Below are 21,690 nucleotides of genomic sequence, written 5' to 3' on the forward strand. Positions count from 1 at the left end.
GGAATACATAAAATGTGAAGGGCTAGTGTAAAAAAGTAGTGCTTTTAGAGTGTATTTGTACTTAACTTACCATCAAACTAATGCAGACTATTATACTGAGGGCGTTACATAGTAACTACAAGCCAAAAACCTTTAGGAAATATGCAAAATAATTTAAAAAGAGGAATCCAAGCCTAACACTGAAGAAAGTCCTCAAATTGTAAGACAACAAGATAAACAGAAGGGAAGTGATAACTACAAATGTAACCGGAGCAATTAACAAAACAGCAATAAATACATACTGATCAGTAATTAATGTAAACTGACTCAATATTCCAATATTCAGGTGAATGAATGGATAAAACAAACAAGCAAACACAAACAAAACTCATCTAGATACTGTCTCCTGGAGACTCACTTTAGACCTAAAACACATACAGACTCAAAGTGAAGGGATGGAAAGTTATTCCATGCAAATGGAAGTGGAAAACAGATGGAGTAGCAATATGTAGACAAAATAGGCTTTGAAACAAAGACTGTAACAAGAGACAAAGAAGGGTATTACATAATAGGGGGATCAATCCAATAAGGAGATATAATAACTGTTAATATCTTTGCACTCAACATTAGAACATCTAAATATATAAAACAAATATTAACAAACATAAAGGGAGAAAATTGAATGTAATACAATAATAGTGGGAACTTTAACATCCCCCTTGTATCAATGGATAGATCATCCAGACTGAAAATTCAAATAAGGAAATGGCTGTGAAAGACACATTAGACCAGATAGACTTCACAGAAAAATACAGACCATTTCATTAAAAAAAAAAAAAAAAAAGCAAAATACACATTATTTTCAAGTGCATGTGAATCATTCTCCAGGAGAGATTACATGTTAGGCCACAACATAAATCTTAATAAATTTCAAAAGATTGAATTAATATTGTCCATATTTTCCTACCACAATAGTGTAAAACTAGAAATCAATTATAAGAAAAAAACCAACACACAGAAGGTAAACAACATGCTACTAAGCAACTGATGGGTCACTGAAGGAATCAAAGAGGAAATAAAAAAAATTCCTTGAGAGAAATTAAAATGGAAAAATAATGGTTCAAAATCTTTCGGTTGCGGAAAAAGCAGTTCTAATAGTAATGTTGATAGTGATACAGCCTGACCACAAGAGACAAGAAAATTCTTAAATAATCTAATCTTATACCTAAATGAACTAGAAAAATAAGAAACAAATATCAAAGTTAGAAGCAGGAAGAAATAATTAACATAAGAGTGGAAATAAGAAAGAAACAAAAAAATAGAAAAGATTAATAACCTAAGAGGTGATCTTTAAAGAGATAAAAAAAAAATTGATAAACCTTTAGCAGACTCAAGAAAAAAGTCAAAGAACCAAAATCAGAAATGAAAAAGAAGTTACAGGCCACCCTCGGGTCTCGGCGGTGAGGTCAGCGGCGAGGTCAACAGTGCAGTCCACAGTAGGAAATGGCAGTCCTCCCTGAAGTGCGATGGCACAGACAAAGCCAGCCAGAACTACATATTGGACTGCACTGAAAGGTGCTTCCCTAGCACCAGAGCGCACAGAGCAGGACTTTGAATCCTAGCCAAGTGCAGGGTCAGGGGAGTTGGTGGAGTAAGAAGGACTGCCCCGTCTGTGCCTGCGGCACAGGTGAAGACAACTCAGAGTCCACTGAGTCTGGCTCAGTGGAGAGGAGACTGGGGAATCACCATCCCCACCACCCCACACACACCACCACCACCACCACCACCACCAAGGCGGGGCCTCAGGGATCAGTCCCGGGGCCCAGAGTGGAGGTGGGTCCAGACTACACCAAACCACTGGGTAACTGTGTATCTTCCGAAGCAGGATAGACCCTGCAGACAGCTCCTCAAGACAAGTGCTGCAGCATTGGCTGGATTAACTCTAGGTCAATTCTGGATATATAGATATATTCTCCCCCCTCCCCCATTTCTCCTCCTTATCTCTTCCTTCCCTTTTTCATTCTCTCTCTCTGGATTAAGCCTTTTAGTCTCCATACCTAGTCAATGTTTATTTTTTCTGCCCTCTGCCCCCGCTCCCACTCCTGTCATTTCTCTCTTTGTATGTGCTCATCCATCAGCACCACCTCCAACCTCTACTTTTAGTTGGTATTTTTTGGTTTTTTGGTTTTAGTCTTTAGTTTTTTGTTTTTGTTTGTGTTGTTTGTGTGTTTGCGTGTTTTTGTCTCCTGTTTGTCTGTTTTCCTTTATAGGGCTACTCCAAGGAACAAATCAAAGCACACCTAGTGGAGGGTCCAAAATATCACTATGAGTAGGGTAATAAAATAACCAAAGTCACATCTACAGAGAGCAAGTAACCATCTCCAAAAACACACCTCCTGAAGGGCCATGCCCTGGACAGTGTATGACCACCCCACCCCTTTAATATTGCATTGCTCGCAGGTGCAGAGCACACAACAAGCTTTTAAAACGCATAAGGGATAGAAAACTGGCCAAAATAATGAAACGGAAGAATTCTCCTCAAAAGAAATTCCAGGAAGTAGTGACAGCTAATGAATTGATCAAAACCAATTTAAGCAATATAACTGAACAAGTATTTAGAATAATAGTCATAAAATTAATGTCTCGGCTTGAAAAAAGCATAGAGGACAGCAGAGAATCTACTGCTACAGAGATCAGGCGGCCATAGCACGGATTGAAGAGGCAGAGGAGAGAATAGGTGAATTAGAAGATAAAATTATGGAAAAAGGGTAAGATGAGAAAAAGAGAGATTAAAAAAATCTAGGAGTATGAGGGGAGAATTAGAGAACTAAGTGATGCAATCAAACGGAACAATATCCATATCGTAGGAATTCCAGAAGAAGAAAGAGAGAAAGGGGCTGAAGGTGTACTTGAACAAATCATAGCTGAGAACTTCTCCAGTCTGGGAAAGGAAACAGGCATTAAAATCCAAGAGGCACAAAGAACTCCCTTCAGATGTAACTTGAATGATCTTCTGCATGATACATCATAGTGAAACTGGCAAAATATAAGGCTAAAGAGAGAATTCTGAAAGCAGCTAGGGATAAACAGGCCTTAACATACAAATGTAGACACACAAGAGTAGTAACAGATCTATCTACTGAAACTTGGCAGGCCAGAAAGGAATGGCAGGAAATCTTCTATGTGATGAACAGGAAAAATTTGCAGCCAGGAATCCTTTATCCAGCAAGTCTATCTTTCAGAATAGAAGGAGAGATAAAGGTCTTCCCAAACAAACAAACAAAAAACTGGAAGGAATTCATCACCACTAAACCAGCCCCACAAGAAATCATAAGGGGGACTCTGTGAGTGAAATGTTGTAAGGACCACAAAGTACCAGAGACATCACTAGAAGCATGAAACCTACAGACATCCCAATGACTCTAAACCCGTATCTTTCTATAATAACACTGAATGTAAATGGACTAAATGCTCCAACCAAAAGACAAAGGGTATCAGAATGGATAAAAAAACAAGACCCATCTATTTGCTGTCTACAAGAGACTCATTTTAGACCTGAGGACACCTTCAGATTGAAAGTGAGGGTACGGAGGACTATCTATCATGCTACTGGAAGTCAAAAGAAAGCTGGAGTAGCCATACATAACAAGAGATGAAGAAGAGCATTATATAATAATTACAGGGTCTATCCATCAGGAAGAGCTAACAATTATGAATGTCTATGCACCGAATCCAGTTGCACCAAAATATATAAAAGAATTAATCACAAACACAAGAAACCTTATTGATAAGAATGTGGCAAATAAGAGAATTGAGATCATACCATGCACACTTTCAGATCACAATGCTATGAAACTTAAAATCAACCACAGGAAAAAGTCTGGAAAACCTCCAAAAGCATGGAGGTTAAAGAACACCTTACTAAAGAATGAATGGCTCAACCAAGCAATTAGAGAAGAAATTAAAAAATATATGGAAACAAATGAAGATGAAAATACAACAATCCAAACGCTTTAGGATGCAGTGAAGGCAGCCCTGAGAGGAAAATACATTGCAATCCAGGCTTATCTCAAGAAACAAGAAAAATCCCAAATACAAAATCTAACAGCACATCTAAAGGAAATAGAACAGCAAAGACACCCCAAAGCCAGCAGAAGAGAAATAATAAAGAGCAGAGAAGAAATAAAAAATATAGAATCTAAAGAAACTGTAGAGCAGATCAATGAAACCAAGAGTTGGTTTTTTGAAAAAATAAACAAAATTGATAAACCTCTAGCCAGGCTTCTCAAAAAGAAAAGGGAGGTGACCGAAAGAGATAAAATCATGAATGAAAAATGGAATTATTACAACCAATCCCTCAGAAATACAAGCAATTATCAGGTAATAAAATGAAAAATTATATGCCAACAAAATGGATAACCTGGAAGAAATGGAAAATTCCTAAACACCCACACACTTCCAAAACTCAAATGGGAAGAAATAGAAAATTTGAACAGACCCATAACTAGTGAAGATATTGACTCAGTTATCAAAAATCTCCCCAAAATAAGAATCCAGGACCAGATGGCTTCCCTGGGGAACTCTACCAGACATTTAAAGCAAAGATAACACCTATCCTTCTCAAGCTGTTCCAAAAAATAGAAAGGGAAGGAAAACGTCCAGACTCATTCTATGAAGCCAGCATTACTTTAATTCCCAAACCAGACAGAGACCCAGACAGAGACAGAGACCAGCAAAGTAAGAGAACTACAGGCCAATATCCCTGATGAAAATGGATGCAAAAATTCTCAACAAGATACTAGCAAATTGAATTCAATAGCATATAAAAAGAATTATTCACCATCATCAAGTGGGATTCATTCCTGGGCTGCAGAGCTGGTTCAATATTCACAAAAATATCAGTGTGATATATCACATTAATAAAAGAAAAGATAAGAACCATATGATCCTGTCAATAGATGCAGAAAAAACATTTGACAAGATATAGCATCCTTTCTTAATAAAAACCCTCAAGAAACTTGGGATAGAAGGAACATACTTAAACATCATAAAAGCAATTTATGAAAAGCCTGCAGCTATTATCACCCTCAATGGGGAAAAACAGAGCTTTCCCCGTGAGATCAGAAACACTAGAGGGATGTCCACTCTCACTGCTGTTGTTTAACATAGTGTTGGAAGTCCCAGCATCAATAATCAGTTAACAAAATGAAATAAAAGGCATCAAAATTGGCAAAGATTAAGTCAAAATTTCACATTTTGCAGATGACATAATACTCTACATGGAAAACCTGACAGACTCCACCAAAAGTCTACTAGAACTGATACATGAACTCAGCAAAGTTGCAGGGTACAAAATTAATGTACAGAAATTGGTTGCACTTTTAGACACCAATAATGAAGCAACAGAAAGAGAAATAAAGAAACTGATCCCCTTCACAACTGCACCAAGAAACATAAAATACCTAGGAATAAACCTAGCCAAAGATGTAAAGATCTGTATGCTGAAAACTACAGAAAGCTTATGAAGGGATTTGAAGAAGATACAAAGAAATGGAAAAACATTCCATGCTCATGGAGTGGAAGAGTAAATATTGTTAAAATGTCAATACTACCCAAAGCAATCTACACATTCAATGCAATCTTGATCAAAATTGCACCAGCATTCTTCTCCAAGCTAGAACAAGCAATCCTAAAATTTGTATGGAACCACAAAAGACCCCAAAGAGCTAAAGTAATATTGAAGAAGAAAACCGAAGCAGGAGGCATCACAATCCCAGACTTTAGCCTCTACTACAAAGTTGTAATCTTCAAGACAGTATGGTATTGGCACAAAAACAGACACAAACACCAATAGAATAGAATAGAATAGAATAGAATAGAATAGAATAGGACACTCCAGAATTGGACCTACAAATGTATGGCCAACTAATATTTGACAAAGCAGGAAAGAATATCCAACGGAAAAAAAGACAGTCTCTTTAACAAATGGTGCTGGGAGAACTGGACAGCAACATGCAGAAAAATGAAACTAGACCACTTTCGTACACCATTCACAAAAATAAACTCAAAATGGATGAAGGACCTGAATGTAAGACAGGAAATCATCAAAACCCTGGAGGAGAAAGCAGGAAAAAAAACCTCTCTTACCTCAGCTGCAGCAATTTCTTACACGACACATCTCCAAAGGCAAAGGAATTAAAAGCAAAAATGAACTATTGGGACCTCATCAAGATTAAAAAACCTTCTGCAAAGGAAACAATCAACAGAACTAAAAGGCAACTGATGGATTGGGAAAAGATATTTGTAAATGACATATCAGACAAAGGACTAGTATCCAAAATCTATAAAGAACTCACCAAACTCCACACCCAAAAAACAAATAATCCAGTGAAGAAATGGGCAGAAGACATGAATAGACACTTTTCTAAAGAAGACATCTAGATAGCCAACAGACACGAAAAGATGCTCAACATCGCTCCTCACCAGGGAAATACAAATCACAACCACACTGAGATGCCACCTCACACTGGTCAGAGTGGCTAAAATGAACAAATCAGGAGACTATAGATGCTGGAGAGGATGTGGAGAAATGGGAGCCCTCTTGCACTGATGATAGGAATGCAAACTTGTGCAGCTGCTCTGGAAAACAGTGTGGAGGTTCCTCAGAAAATTAAAAATAGATCTACCCTATGACCCAGCAATAGCACTGCTAGGAATTGACCCAAGGAATGCAAGAGTGCTAATGCAGAGGGGCACTTGTACCTCCAATGTTTATAGCAGCACTTTCAACAATAGCCAAATGATGGAAAGAGCCTAAATGTCCATCAACTGACAAATGGATAAAGAAGATGTGGTTTATATATACAATGGAATACTACTTGGCAATGAGAAAGAATGAAATCTGGCCATTTGCACCAACGTGGATGGAACCGGAGGGTATTATGCTAAGTGAAATAAGGCAGGGAAAGACAGATACCATATGTTTTTACTCATATTTGGATCCTGAGAAACTTAACAGAGAACCAGGGCGGGGGTAAGTGGGGAAAAAAAAGTTACAGAGAGGGAAGGAGGCAAACCATAAGAGACTCTTAAACATTGAGACCAAACTGACAGTTGATGGGGAGTGGAGGAGATGGGAAAGCGGGCAATGGGCATTGAGGAGGGCACCTGTTGGATGAGCACTGGGTGTTGTATGGAAACCAATCTGAAAATAAATTATATTTAGTAATAATAAAAAAAGCTACAACATACATCAGAGAAATACAATGATGTAAGATACTACTATGAAAAATTGTATGCAAACAATTGGACAAGTTAGAAGAAATGGATAAATTCCTAGAAACATACATTCTTCCAAAAGTGAGTCAGGAAGAAATAGAGAATCTGAACAGACTAATTACTAGTAATGAAATTAAATCAGTAATCAAAAAACTCCCAACAAACAAAACTTCAGGTCTAGATGGTTTTACTGGTGAATTCTACCAAATGTTTAAAAAGGTATATTATCTAACTGGAATTAAAATGAAAACATATGGACATGTGGTATATAGCCAATGGACTATTTCTCAGCCATAAAAAATGAAAACTTGCCATTTGCAATGATATGGATAGAGCTAGAGAGTATTATGGTAAGCAAAGTCAGAGAAAGACAAACACTGTATGATTTCACTCATATGTGTAATTTAAGAAACAAAAGAAGTTAGCTAAGAGAAAAAAAAAGAGAGGCCAACCAAGAAAGAGACTCTTAACTATAAAGAGGAACATGGTTACTAGAGGTGGTGGCAAGTGGATGGGTTAAATAGGTGATGGGGATTAAGGAATACACTTGTGATGAGCATTGGGTGTTGTATGGAACTGTTGAATCACTATATTGTACACCTGAAACTAATATTACACGCTATGTTAACAGGAATTTAAATAAAATATTTAAAAATTAAAGAAAGGTTAATACATATTCTTCTCAAACCATTGCAAAAAACAGAAGAATGAAAGCTTCCAAACTCATCCTATGAGGCCTTTGTTACCCTGATAACAAAACCAAAAAAGATACTATAAAAAAAGGGAGACTACAGAGCAATACCCTGATGAGGACAGATGTAAAAGTCCCTAAAATAAGAGCAAACCAAATGCAATACAGTGAAAGAATCATTCATCAAAATCAAGTGGAATTAATTCCAGGAAAAAAGGATGGTTTAATAGAAATCTATCAACATGATTATTCACATGTACAAAATGAAGGATAAAAACCATATGGTCATTTCAACAGATGCAGAGAAAGCATTTCACAAAATTCAACATCCGTCCATGGTAAAAACACTCAATAAAGTGGGTTTAGTAGGAAGATACCTCAACATAACAAAAGCTATATATGATAAGCCCACATTTAACATCATACTCAATGGTAAAAATTGAAAAGCTTTTCCTCTAAGATCTGGAACAAGACAAGAATGTCTACTCTTGCTAGTTTTATTGAGCCTGGTATTGGAAGTCACATCACCAGCAAACAGAATAAAAAGAAAGAGAAGGCATCAAATCAGCAAGGAAGCAGTTATATCTCCCTGTAAGGAGAGGAGCATGGTCCCTGCCCTACCTCTGACACAGCCTCCAAGCTGGGGTGGGGTTTAGCGTACCTGGGACAACTCAGGTTTGGCTAAATTGTGGTGAGGGACCTTGCTCTGCCCATCCCAGCCCAGGATCTAACCTGACTCCATGGTAATCCTTGGCCATTCTCTGTGTGATATGCACACAAATACTCCTTTTCCCCCTCCCACAGCTTAGTATTTTCTTATTTTCTTATTTTCTTGATTTTTTCATGTTTGTTAATTTTATTTGGGAGCTGCATGAGTCAGAGAGTCAGAAATCTGCCTTTTGTCCCCCCCACTACTTGACATTCTGGTTACGGTGTATGTGTGATTTTGGGTTTTTCTATGGTGGTTGTATTTATATTAAACCCCTGGCTGGTGTAAAAAAAAATCAGATTTCTAGATGCCTCTGTTAGTAACTCTGTATGGCAACTGATGGTAACAATACACTTAACATAATGAGCACATTTCATAATGTATGTAATTGTCAATTCACTATGTTGTATACCTGAAGCTAATATATCAACTATACCTCACTTAATATACATACAAATATATACATATATGCACAGAAGAGATAACAAAGGCTGGAGAAGAGGTGGAGAAAATACATTCTTATACACTTCTGTTGGGATCATAAGTTGGTACAGCCACCATGAAAAATAGTATGGAGGATCTTCAAAAATTAAAAAAAAAAACGAATTACTATATGATCCAAGAATTCTACTTCAAGTAATATATCCAAAGTAAATGAAAACACTAACTGAAAAAGGATATCTACTTTCCCATGGTCATAGCATTATTTATAATACCAAGACATGGAAACAACTTAAATGTCCATAATAGATAAATGTATAAAGAAGTTGTGGTGTATATACAACATTACCCAACTATTAAAAACAAAACAAAAAACCACAAAAAACAAACAAACAAACAAACAAACAAACAAAGGAAATCCTGAAATTAGTGCTACTGGAGATGGACCCTGGCAGCATTATGGTAAATGAAATGTCAGAGAAAGACAAATATTGTGTGATCTCTCTTATATGTGGAATCAAAAAGCAAAAATTCATAGAAAGATTGTATTTGGGGTTATCACAGGGGGCTAGGAAGAGCAATGAGAGAAAGGTGGTTAAAGTGTATAAACCTCCAGTTAAAATATAGATAAGTGGGGCGCCTGGGTGGTTCAGTCAGTTAAGCATCTTGCTTGGAGCCTGCTTGGGATTCTTTCTCTCTGCTCTGCCACCCCCCCCCCATTCTCAATATAAGTAAACTTAAAAAAAATTTTTTTAAATAAAAAACTAGGTAACAGGTATGTAATGTATAGCATGACAGCTGTACTTAACATGATCTATGTATGAAGGTTATTAAGATACTAAATCCTGGGGCGCCTGGGTGGCTCAGTCGGTTAAGCGTCCGACTTCGGCTCAGGTCATGATCTCGCAGCCCGTGGGTTCGAGCCTGGCGTCGGGCTCTGTGCTGACAGCTCAGAGCCTGGAGCCTGTTTCAGATTCTGTGTCTCCTTCTTTCTCTGCCTCTCCCCTGTTCATGCTCTCTCTCTGCCTCAAAAATAAATAAATGTTAAAAAAAAATTAAAAAAAAAAAGATACTACATCCTGATAGTTTTCTTCAAAAGGAAATTTCCTTTCTTTTTGTTTTTGTTTTTTTTGCTTTCTTTTCTTCTATTTATAGGAGATGATGGAGGTCAGTAAGCTTATTGTGATAGTCATTTCACAATCTATGTAAATCAAGTCATTATTGCTGTATACCTTATACAGTGATGTATCTTAACTGCATCTCAATAATACTTGGGGGGAGGAGGGATAAAAGAGAAATGCCATGAGACCATGAAGGAGATTCACTCCTATGTGGGAGAGGAGGAAGAAGGAAGGTGGGGGAAGAGAGGCATTAAGACTAGAGCAGAGTTCTTTTTTTTTTTTTTTTTTTTTTAGGTTAATTTATTTATTTTGAAAGAGAGAGAGAGAGAATGAGCGGGGGAGGGACAGAGAGAGAGGAAAAGAGAGAGAATCCCAAGAAGGCTCCACGCTGTATGCTGACACTAACCATGAGATCAAAAGCTGAGCCAAAATCAAGAGTTGGATGCTTGACCGACAGAGCTACCCAGGCAACGTGACTGGAGCAGAGTTCTAAGATAATTTTGGCAAAGTTGATAAAGAGTCTTGAAGCCAATGTGCCCATTACCATAATCCTGTATCTCTCAGGAGTGTCTTTCTCAATGTACCTGCCAAGCTCCATTATTAGTGGAAAGCAGCCTGTCAGAAGTATGGTGTTGACACTAACTCACTGGTGAATTTCAGAGAGAATCACTGGGGGCCAGGTAATTATATTCCTGTGGTGGAAGATCTGAGAGGCACATTTTCATCTTCAGCACATTCATTTTTTTTGGCAAACAAAGCAGCAATATTGTGAATCAAAATAAGGTATCAGCCCTATCTTTTTAATGTAGCTGGTGGAAGATGACACACTCTTGCAGTTCTAGAAGGCTCTACTCACATTTTACCTATGAGAAAAGGGAGTGTTGTACTCCTCCTGTAGACAGCATAGGTTTCCCCACTGTGGAACCACAAACCGGCACAACTGACAAAATGCAACATCATCCCGTTTCAGCTCTAAGAGTATCTAGAACACCCTGGATCCCAAAACAGCAGAACCTAGGAGAAGTAAGCTCTATCCAGGAGGTTATTTCTATACATAGAACATCTACCCATTCACATGATCCATGTTTTGCTGGCGCTTGCCCTACGGTTAAAACACCTTTTTTGCCCCTCAAAAATGTCCTTTCTCTACATTGTTTGCTGGATTCTCCAGAGGCTATCCCTCAATTTTACACCCTAATCCTCTTAGCTAGTACAAAACATCTGATATTTTAGCTTCTCCCATTCTATTCAGCTTCCACTAGCCACCACCAAGTAGTTACTTCTCGCAGTTTTGTTGTGGGGACTTTGAAGATGGCAAAACTGTGTGTGAATGCTTTAGTGAAAAACAACCTTATTGTATTTCTGCAAAAATTAAGAGAATGGCTTTGCCTGTTGCAAGTTGATTGCCTATTATTTTGAATATTTTAATTACTATTTAAATATTCTTATGATACCTAGGTGAGTATGTAAATATATAAAAGGAATATGTAAATATTCTTATGATATCTAGGTTTTATAGATCCTTTGGCAACAATGCTTTCTGTCAGCACTTCAGTATTCTTCTTTTCCCTCTTTATTATATGGAGATAGGAGTTTATTTGGAATTCGGCCAAAAGGCACATCTTGGGAAAAATAACATACTGTAACTCATGATTTCCTTTCCCTTTGTTGACTCACTTTTTGTTGCTGGGCCAAGCTTATGTGTCCTATTACTGCTTTGCTGAGAATGACTTCTCCCCTAGGAAACTGCCCAATCCTTGCTGCAAATATATCTTTGCTATCCCATCCTACCAGTTTGCTAGCCAACCCCTGACACGTTGTAATCCCAGGGGCCGATGGGCTCCAACAGCACTTTGCTGACTAAAAGCATCTCCTGTTACTATTCTAGGCAACTAATATAATTTCTTATCTGGTGTAGCATTTCAGTTCTTCTCCTAAGAATCTCAGTTTTTCTTCAGCTAGAGTTACCAAGGCATTCACTAACTGATTATTTCTCTGAGCACAATGATAAAAATGTATTCTTTTTTTTTTTTTTTAATTTTTTTTTCAACTTTTTTAATTTATTTTTGCGACAGAGAGACAGAGCATGAACGGGGGAGGGGCAGAGAGAGAGGGAGACACAGAATCGGAAACAGGCTCCAGGCTCCGAGCCATCAGCCCAGAGCCCGACGCGGGGCTCAAACTCACGGACCGCGAGATCGTGACCTGGCTGAAGTCGGACGCTTAACCGACTGCGCCACCCAGGCGCCCCTAAAAATGTATTCTTAACTCAAAGGGAGATAACCCATGTCAAACTGATCCTGCCTTAATATATTTGGTGTGCTCTTTTTGTCCATGCCCTCCTGGAGAAATCCAATTGAATTCTTACATTCATCTTAAAAGCAGTAGAACACAAGGACAGCAAAGTAACAGCTGGCCATTCATCAAAGAAAATTGAGCAAAATGTATAGTGCATTTCGGGCTCAGATCATTGTATTTTGAAGAAATACATGCCAATTGTAATGATGACAAAAATAGCAGCTACCTTTTGCTGTTATCTCCTTTGTACTGGGCATTGATGTGTACTGTATGTGCACTATTCTAATCCTTTTTGTTACCCTGCAATTTTCAGGTAAGATTATCATCCTATCATACCCGTGTGGAAATTGAGGGTTACTTCTCCCAACTTTGCAGTTGTGACTGTGCTGGTATTTGGGTTGTTCTCTAATACAGCCCTTCCCATTAATTTATTTAATAAATCATAGGCACCTAAGATGTTAGAGGGACACTGAAGCAACAATGGTGGAATGGTCTTAAAGATCTTTCCCAAGTACTTGAGTCTATTTGCCAGAGAGTTTCAAATTGTGTGCTGGAGAATCCTAGGGTTCTTCTGAGGTTTGAAGCTGAAAGAGTCTAGGGGACAGATTTTGAGGTATTATGCAAGGTTCCGTGCTTACTACTCCAAGTAGAAAGCTCCAGTTTTTATTTTTGTTTCTATGTATATTTTTTGTATATGCTTTATACAATGAGAATTCACTTGGTTTGTTTTAAAAATCTGAAAGCCACTGATGATGTGCAATGTGTTTTAATAATTTAGAGAAAAATCTCAAAATTACTTCATTGCTTCTCCTAAATCTGTATCTTATTTTGTTTGATGGCCCGATTATACCAAAAGGAATGTTCCACATTAAAATTCCCTCTCCCTTGCTACACAGTAACTTCCTGGGTTACAGAATTAAGTAGTGGCTAAGAGGACGAGCAATGTATTACACTATTAGAAGCCTGGCTTTACTACTTACTACTCTCTCTGTGACTTTGGACAATTCACTCAGACTCTCTTTCTCATCTGTCACATGAGATTAATAATAGCACCTTTGCCACAAGGTGATTGTAAGGATTAGGTGAATGTAAAACAAATATTCTCACATGGTAAATGATCAGTAATTGTGAGGTATATTTATTAAATGTCTGCCTAACTCTAGTGATCACCTTGAATAGTGACTAAAGCACTAGGACAGTAAGTCCATCTTCAATAAGCTTCTATAGATCTCAGTTTCAGTCATTGCATTTGATTACTTTCTATTCATAGGGTATATACTTTAATTTGTATCCTAAACTGATAAAATTTACTTTTCTACTGCTCCCACTGTGTACTATTTTACTATTGCCCTTGACAGCATCAGTTTTTTAAAAAAATTCCATGAATATTATTTTTATGTTAGTATGAAAATACAGGTTTCAATCTGTAAACAAGTAAAAAAATGGCAAAAAGTACATACCTATCTTACTTTGAATGTGAGTGGACTATACCCTCCAATCAAAAGACACAAGGTGACTGAATGGATAAGAAAACAATACCCATGTATGTTGCCTACAAAAGTCTCACTTCAGATCTAAAGACACCTGCAGACTGAAAGTGAAGGGATGAAAAATCATTTATCATGCAGATGGAAGCAAAAAAAAAAAAAAAAAAAAGCCGGGGTAGCAATACTTCTTTTAGACAAAATAGACTTTAAACAAGGACTGTAAGAAGACACAAAGAAGGACACTACATAGTCATAAAGGGAACAATCCAACAGGAAGATATAACAATTATAAGAATTTGCGCACCCAACACGGAAACACCCAAAAACATAAAGCTACCATTAATAGAATAAAAAGATTAAAAAATTGGCAGTGATATAATAATAGTAGGGGGTCTTAACACCCCAGTCTGGATTATCTATCCATTGATGTAAAAATTAATAAGGAAACAGCGACTGTGAATGACACAGTGGACCAGATCTAATAGATAGGTTCAGAATATTCCATCCCAAAACAGGAGTAAACAGATTCTTTTCAAGTACATATAGAACATTCTCCACAATAGATCACATTAGGCCATAAAAACAAACAAAAAACCAAAACCAAATCTCAACAATTAAAAAAGACTGAAATCATATCATGCATCTTTTCCAACCACAATGGTGTGAACCTAGAAACCAACCACAAGAAGAAGTCTGGACAGAACACAAACACATGGAAGCTGAATAAAGTACTCCTAAACAACTAGGGGGTTAACCAAATCACCAAAGAGGAAATTTAAAAATACAAGGTCCAAACACAATGGTCCAAGAGCTTTGGCATGAAGCAAAAGCTTTTCTAAGAGGGAAGATGATAGCATTACAGATCTACCTAAAGAATCAAGAAAAATGTTAAACAACCTAACCTTATGCCTAAAGGGTCTAGAAAAATAAGAACAAAGCCCAAAACCAATAGAAGGAAGGAAATAATAAAGATTAGAACAGAAATAAATGAAATGGAGACCAAAATAAACTGAATGGAATGGATCTATAAAACCAGGAAAAGGTTCTTTGACAAGATCAACAAAATCTATAAACCTTAAGACAGACTTGAAAGCAAGTAAGGAAGGGAGGGAGGGAAGGAGGAAGGGAGACAGGGAGGGAGGGAGGGAGGGAGGGAGGGAGGGAGGAAGGAAGGGAAGGAGGGAGGAAGGAAGGAAATTCAATAAAATCTTAAATGAGGGAGATAAGTAATAACAGATACCACAGAAATACAAAAGATTCCGACAGAATATTATGAAAAATTATATGCCAACAAATTGGACAACCTAGAAGAAGTGGATATATTCCTAGAAACATATAAACTTCTAAAAGTGAATCAAGAAGAAATTTTCAGCAGACTGATTATTAGCAATGAAACTGAATCAATAATATAAAAACTCCCAACAAAAAAAAAGTAGAGGATCACATGGCTTCATTAGTGAATTCTACCAAATATTTAAAGATTTAATACCTATTCTTCTAAAACTATTCCAAAAAAATACAAGAGGAGGGAAAGCTTCCAAATTCATACTAGAAGATTGGCATTACCCTGATACCTTAACCCCAAGCTTAGAAATATGAACAACGTTCCTTCAATTTACATTCAATCTCTAAACTGGTGGGCCTGTGTGACTTTATTTCATATTGCCATGGTCCTGATTTAAGTAACTATAGATCTCTGTCTTATTTTTTCAGGTTTCTAGAAGAAAGCCTTCTAGTTATTTTCTTTAGGTACCTTTTTTTTTTTTTCTGGCCTAAAATGTTATCCTTCAAAGAGAGATTTGTTGGAGATGGGTAGATTTGCTTCATACTTATTCACTGTTTAATACAAGGTCTCTGCCCAGGAGAAATGGCTGGTGATGGCTTAGCAGTAATCCAGTATGTCTGCAACTAAGGCTTTCTTTCATTCAGTAAACAAAACAAAACAAAGGAAAGCAACCACAAGAGCAACAACAAAAAAAACCTTTATTCTTAAAAAAAAAAACAAACAAAAACTTGATTCTTAAAAAAAATCTTAAAAATAAAAAATGTTTTAGTCTTTCACGTGAGTGCTTGAAACTTCATTTTACTGGGCCCTGTGTATAATACTGCTGCATAGGCTTCCTGAGTATTTTTGCATCGCACATCTGAATAAAACTGATGAGCTTCACAGAAATACTCCTGTTTATTTGGTGCTTTGGAATACTGCATTAACACCATAAAACAAAAATTACCACACTACTTTTATTAGAAAATATTATCTCATATCCCAAATCATCCACTTTTCCATATGCAGTTAATGATTAGGAAAAAAAAAAAAAGATTTTCGTTAAGGTAAAAACTATATCCATTGAATATGAATTTTCAAATCATTGAAAAATATTATGAAAAGTGTTGGCAGTAATTAAAATGAGCTCTTTTACTTATTGTCTAATTACCTATCCTTTGTGAGTCCCTAGTTCTCTCTCTCTTTTTTTTAAGATTTATTTTTGAGAGAGAAAGGCCAAGTGGGGAAGGGGCAGAGAGAAAGGGGAACAGAGGACGTGAAGCTGGCTCTGTGCCGACAGCACAAAGGTGAAGTCGGATGCTCAACTCACTGAGGCACCCAGGTGCCCCCCTAGCTGTGTTTCTCTCTTTTTTTAAGGTTTTTTTTTTTTTTTGTATTTTTTAAATGTTTATCTATTTTTGAAAGAGAGAGAGACAGAGCACTAGCAGGGGAGGGGCAGAGAGAGAGAGGGAGACACAGAATCCAAAGCAGGCTCCAGGTTCTGAGCTGTCAGCACAGGGCCCAATGCGGGGCTCGAACCCCTGAACCTTGAAATCATGACCTGAGCCGAAGTGGGCCCCTTGACTGACTGACCCACCCACGTGCCCCCTCCCCCACAGCTCTGTTTCTTAAGTTAAACTGATGATAATACTTAATTAGGGAATTGCTTTTATTTTTTACTTTAAATATATATTCTACTGCCTAAGAAGCTTCATGTAGCCACCTTTTTCCTGATCCTGTTATACACATGAAGATTATTCTTGGTCTGGTGATCTGTCAAGCACAGGATAATTGACTTAAAACATTTTTTTGTCTAACATTTGCACAGTGGAACATTTTCTAAGGACTAATGGAGGCTTCAGGTAAAAAGACCACATTCTTAATCACAGGTGTGTATATCAGGATACTGAGGCAAGAATGGACAAAGTAACATGTTTAAGATGAGTATAGAAGAAATCAGTGTCATAAAGCACATAGCTTCAGGTCTACCAGGGACATATATTAAGGAAATTGCAAAAGCTACAATCCAGGAAAGTAACTGGGATTAGAGAACAGAATACAGTCGGCTCTCAAGAACTGCTTGCATGGTTTGACTGCCGGGAATCTTGTTATACTAAGTTTAGTGATTTCCTTTTTGACTAGGAGCATTCCAATTTGGTCATTCCAGTTTTTAGTGGCATTTACATATCACTTCTTAAAAGTAACCCTTGGTTACGGAATCTGAATCAAAGTTATTTTTTCAGACTCACTTTAAAGGTGTTCTAGTTTAACTTTTACTTTTCCCTACCAGTACAGTAGTCTTTTAAGCCACTCATCTTCAGTAATGAGAGGAGACTTCTTAATTGGTGCTATTCTTCCATTTTGACAATATCCTTGACAATGCAATAATGCCAACAACCATAGGGCTTCAATCCAACATTATATTCAGACTTCATGCTAAAATAATGGTGTCTAGAGATCTATGTGTTCATTACAACTAAAATAGATCTGAGACGTAGTGCCATAGGCTTTGAAAAACAGAAGCAGTTGGAGTCATTTTGTAAAGGACTGTGCCACAAGTCAAAATTCCCTTTAGTAGTCCAGAAGATTAATATAGATTCATGATCAGTGCTTCTTAATCACTTTCTCTAGAGCCCTAGGTGTAGATGTCCATGATAAAGTGGAGTGGCTTTGCATTGGCTATATTAATCATATACGGGACAGAATGCAGTGAATCAGCAAATTTATTTTAGAGCCTGTATTTATGTGAACAATTCCTAAATTTCCTTCATTCAGTGAAGAAGAAGGCGGTTTGTGATTCTCATTTGAAATAACTGTATTTTACTATGAAAAGAACGTTTAGGATCAGGAAACTCATACCAACATAAATAACTACCAAGAAATTCTCAATATGTATACTACCGCTGTATCAACATCCCATGATTTGGGTACAAAATTAATTGTATAATTTAGCAAACCTACCAAAATTTTAGTGAAATAGATAAAATCGATACCTGGCAAGGTCGGTGCCATTGACATTTGAATCACATGCTGCTTTTTCCTGACATGAATATATACCAACAGTGTTTATATCCATAGACAGGAATCGTTGGCCGATTGGTTTAATGTCAGCATTTTCTTTAGAAAAAGGTGTGATCAATACAAATTAAGAGACATTGTCCTAGCATAGATATCTCAATTCTAAGAATAACAAAAACGGATTTTTTGTAACTGCCTTTCTTTCAAACAAAAGTATTCTTAAAAAAAATTTTTTTTTAATTTTACAGAGATAGAGTACATGCACACGAGTTGGGAGAGGGGCAGAAATGTGAGTCAAATCCCAAGCAGGCTCCATGCTCAGCACAGAGCCTTTTGTGGGGTTAGATCCCATGACCATGAGATCATGACCTGAGGTGAAATCAAGAGTCAGATGTTCAAGTGACCCAGTCACTCAGGTGCCTCTCAAACAAAAGTATTCTTACTTCATAAGATTTAGCACCCATGAGTTTTCAGGCATTTTGCTAGGTTCTGGCAGTAAATATAAAATGACTTTTATTTTTAAGTGACTTATGGAAGTTTAAGTTTACTTATAGAAGTTACTTATGGAAGTAAGATTCAGAAATAAGATCATGAAGTGCCTAGACAATTGCAATACAATGGCATTGGATTAAGACTACTGATTAGGTGCAATACAAGTTGGGATCGGGTGAATAAGGGAAACTTCTGGGGTAAGAAAGTGGTACATGAGCTAAGTCATGAAAAACTAATGGGGGCCATCTACAAAAAGAGAGGGTTGTATGAATGGTGGCGTGCCAGAAGGAAGCACACCTACAAAATCAAAGTTGAGAGAAAGTATGGTACATTGGAAAATCTAAAAGTTGGTTACTGTGAAAGAAGATGGGCATCCTGAAATCTTTAATAAGTATACAGAAAGCGTTGATCTTATAGCAAGAAAACACTAAACATCCTACTTATAACTGGGGTATCTAAAAAGATTAGGTATTACTAGAAAAAGTCTCAAGAGCAAAAGATATTGTGGAAGGAAAGGCTTTAACTTAGAACATAGATGTTGTTTGGGTTTCTTTTTAGGAGTTTGTTTTTTCTTTTATTTCCCCCCAAATTGGGGAAGGTCAACAGGTGCCCGCAACAAGGACTTCAAAGATATGTAGAGTTATGTAGAGTTGATATCATGAATAAGGGTGGATTTTAGTTTCAGCATATGAAATGACTTTAGAATCTCATTCATATATTAAGTGTTAGAACTCACAAAATTCTTTGAGAATTTCCAGTACAAATAATATTTTCATTTCTATTTTACTCAAGGATTTATTGAACATTTTTGCAGAAAGTACTACCAGGGACAAGGATACAAAAGGACACAGTATATGGAAGTATCTCCTCAGAGAATGACACATTATATGAAAGGTTTCTCCTCAGAGAAAGAGAAGACTAGTACATAATATGTGGAATAAAATACATGAGAAATGACTAATTGCTATAAGAAACTTAGGAAGACTTAAAGGAGTTACATGTGAATTTATCCTTGGGGGATTTTGAAAGGCAAAGGTTGGGACCAAAAGCAATTTTAGGGCCATAAACAGAGACTCCAAGGTTGAGTACCTCTTATTTTCTATGTAGTAGCTAGAGTTGTATGAAACATTAATCAGATCATATTGCCCTTCTACAGAAGAAAGAGAAAAGAGAACCAAGGACACTTTTTTGAATCCTAGATGGCTAAGTTTTTCAAGTTCCTCTGCATTTATTACAGACAAAATTTCATTTCTAGTTTTAGATAGAGAAAAAACCCAGAATCCAATGGAACAAATTAAGCTTTTACTTAAGTCAACAATTTTCTGCACCCAAGACTTCCTAAAAGTATGAATGTCACTGACAAGGATGTCCATGAGAATGTTCCTTTTTAAGTGGCTTTTGTCACACTGCATGTTCACAGTACAGCTTCCAACAATACCAAGAGAGCCAACACAACTTTATTTGTAAAACTCAAAAAAGTTTTGATCCTTTTGAACTAAGTTGAAAATATGGCATTACTCAGATATTGCCTAAAATACTTGTGAATTGATTCTACTTCTAATCCCCACAGTTATTTGAAAAATTAAGACCATTAGGCTATACATAATGAAGTCACAACTTGTGACTATTTTGATGGATTATAAAATGCATTCTTGCTTCATGTGGCATTACCTATGCAGAATTTAGTTTCTATGCTGTTAAATTGGAAATATATTCAAGGACGTGAACTTTAACATCTTAAGTGGAACATGGCATTTCTGTGTGGATCTATGAGTATTCTATAATGTTCAATTCTTATTGCCATAAACTTTCTACAAGAACATTTAAGAAAACATTTGCGTTAGAAAACATTTTATTCAATGACATATATGGGTATGGTCTATTTTTGAGCTATTATAAATGCTAGATTTGATTAGAGAAATTTCACATAACCAGCCTATTTATGAAATGCACAGTTCAAAATATCTAAGGAATTACCAATTTTTTTTGTTGTTGTTACTGTTGAAAGATTCAACAATACTGTGATAGAAGCAGAAATGCCTTAGGTCTTTTGATTCAAAATTTAACTGGTAAATCACTAACATTGTACTTTTAGTCATCTTAGGTTGTTTAAATATTAAAATTAGGACCACATTCACCATTACTATCAGAGAACAGCTATATTCAAGGATTCTTATTTAGCTTGCTTGCAGAAAGAACAAAGGTTTCAGACATATGAACCACAGCAAAGAGTTTTTACAAAATATCTCTTCAATAATAAAAGAGTATCTCTTTAAAATTAAAGAATATCTTGCATGGGGATAGCACTTTATTTTTACACATTACTGTAAAGTATTCATTATTCTCTTTGATCCAGTCAACAATACTACAAGAATGCAAGGCAGAAGCTACTATTAACTTTTTACATTAAAAATGAAAAATGGAATTAAAAAAGAATTAAATGAGATAAAGTGAATCACCCCAGGACTAATTACTAGTAAACTGTATTTACTGATAGCAGAATCTGCAGTGTTGTCTTAATAGCATGTTTATTTTTAAATAACCCATATTTCCTCAGCTTCTATGTTTGCTTGCCTTTAACAGCCTGCATCTGTGACTTTGGAGGCTGCCACAGGGCTATGACAACTACTTTGCCTGCATAGAAAGCAAAATGCTAGGATTTTATGTCTCTCCTGGGATGGTCCAGAGTCGGTGACTAAGGCAGATAGTCTAGCCCAGCTCCCTTACTTGAGTCAGGACAAACTGACTCCACGTGGGTCAGAGAGATGCTAGCACTTTCTCTGTAATCACAGCCCTAGTTTTTTCCACTTCTTAGTCCTTCAGCCAGCCCTTACTTCTTATTGGGAGCAATTCTTTAATAAGTTACTGCACAGAAATTCTCATCTCAGAGGTTTGGTGTTTTGTTTGTTGGT

The sequence above is a fragment of the Herpailurus yagouaroundi genome, unplaced genomic scaffold (genome assembly GCF_014898765.1).
Source record: "Herpailurus yagouaroundi ecotype Mexico unplaced genomic scaffold, PumYag 29, whole genome shotgun sequence".
Lineage (NCBI taxonomy): Eukaryota > Metazoa > Chordata > Mammalia > Carnivora > Felidae > Herpailurus > Herpailurus yagouaroundi.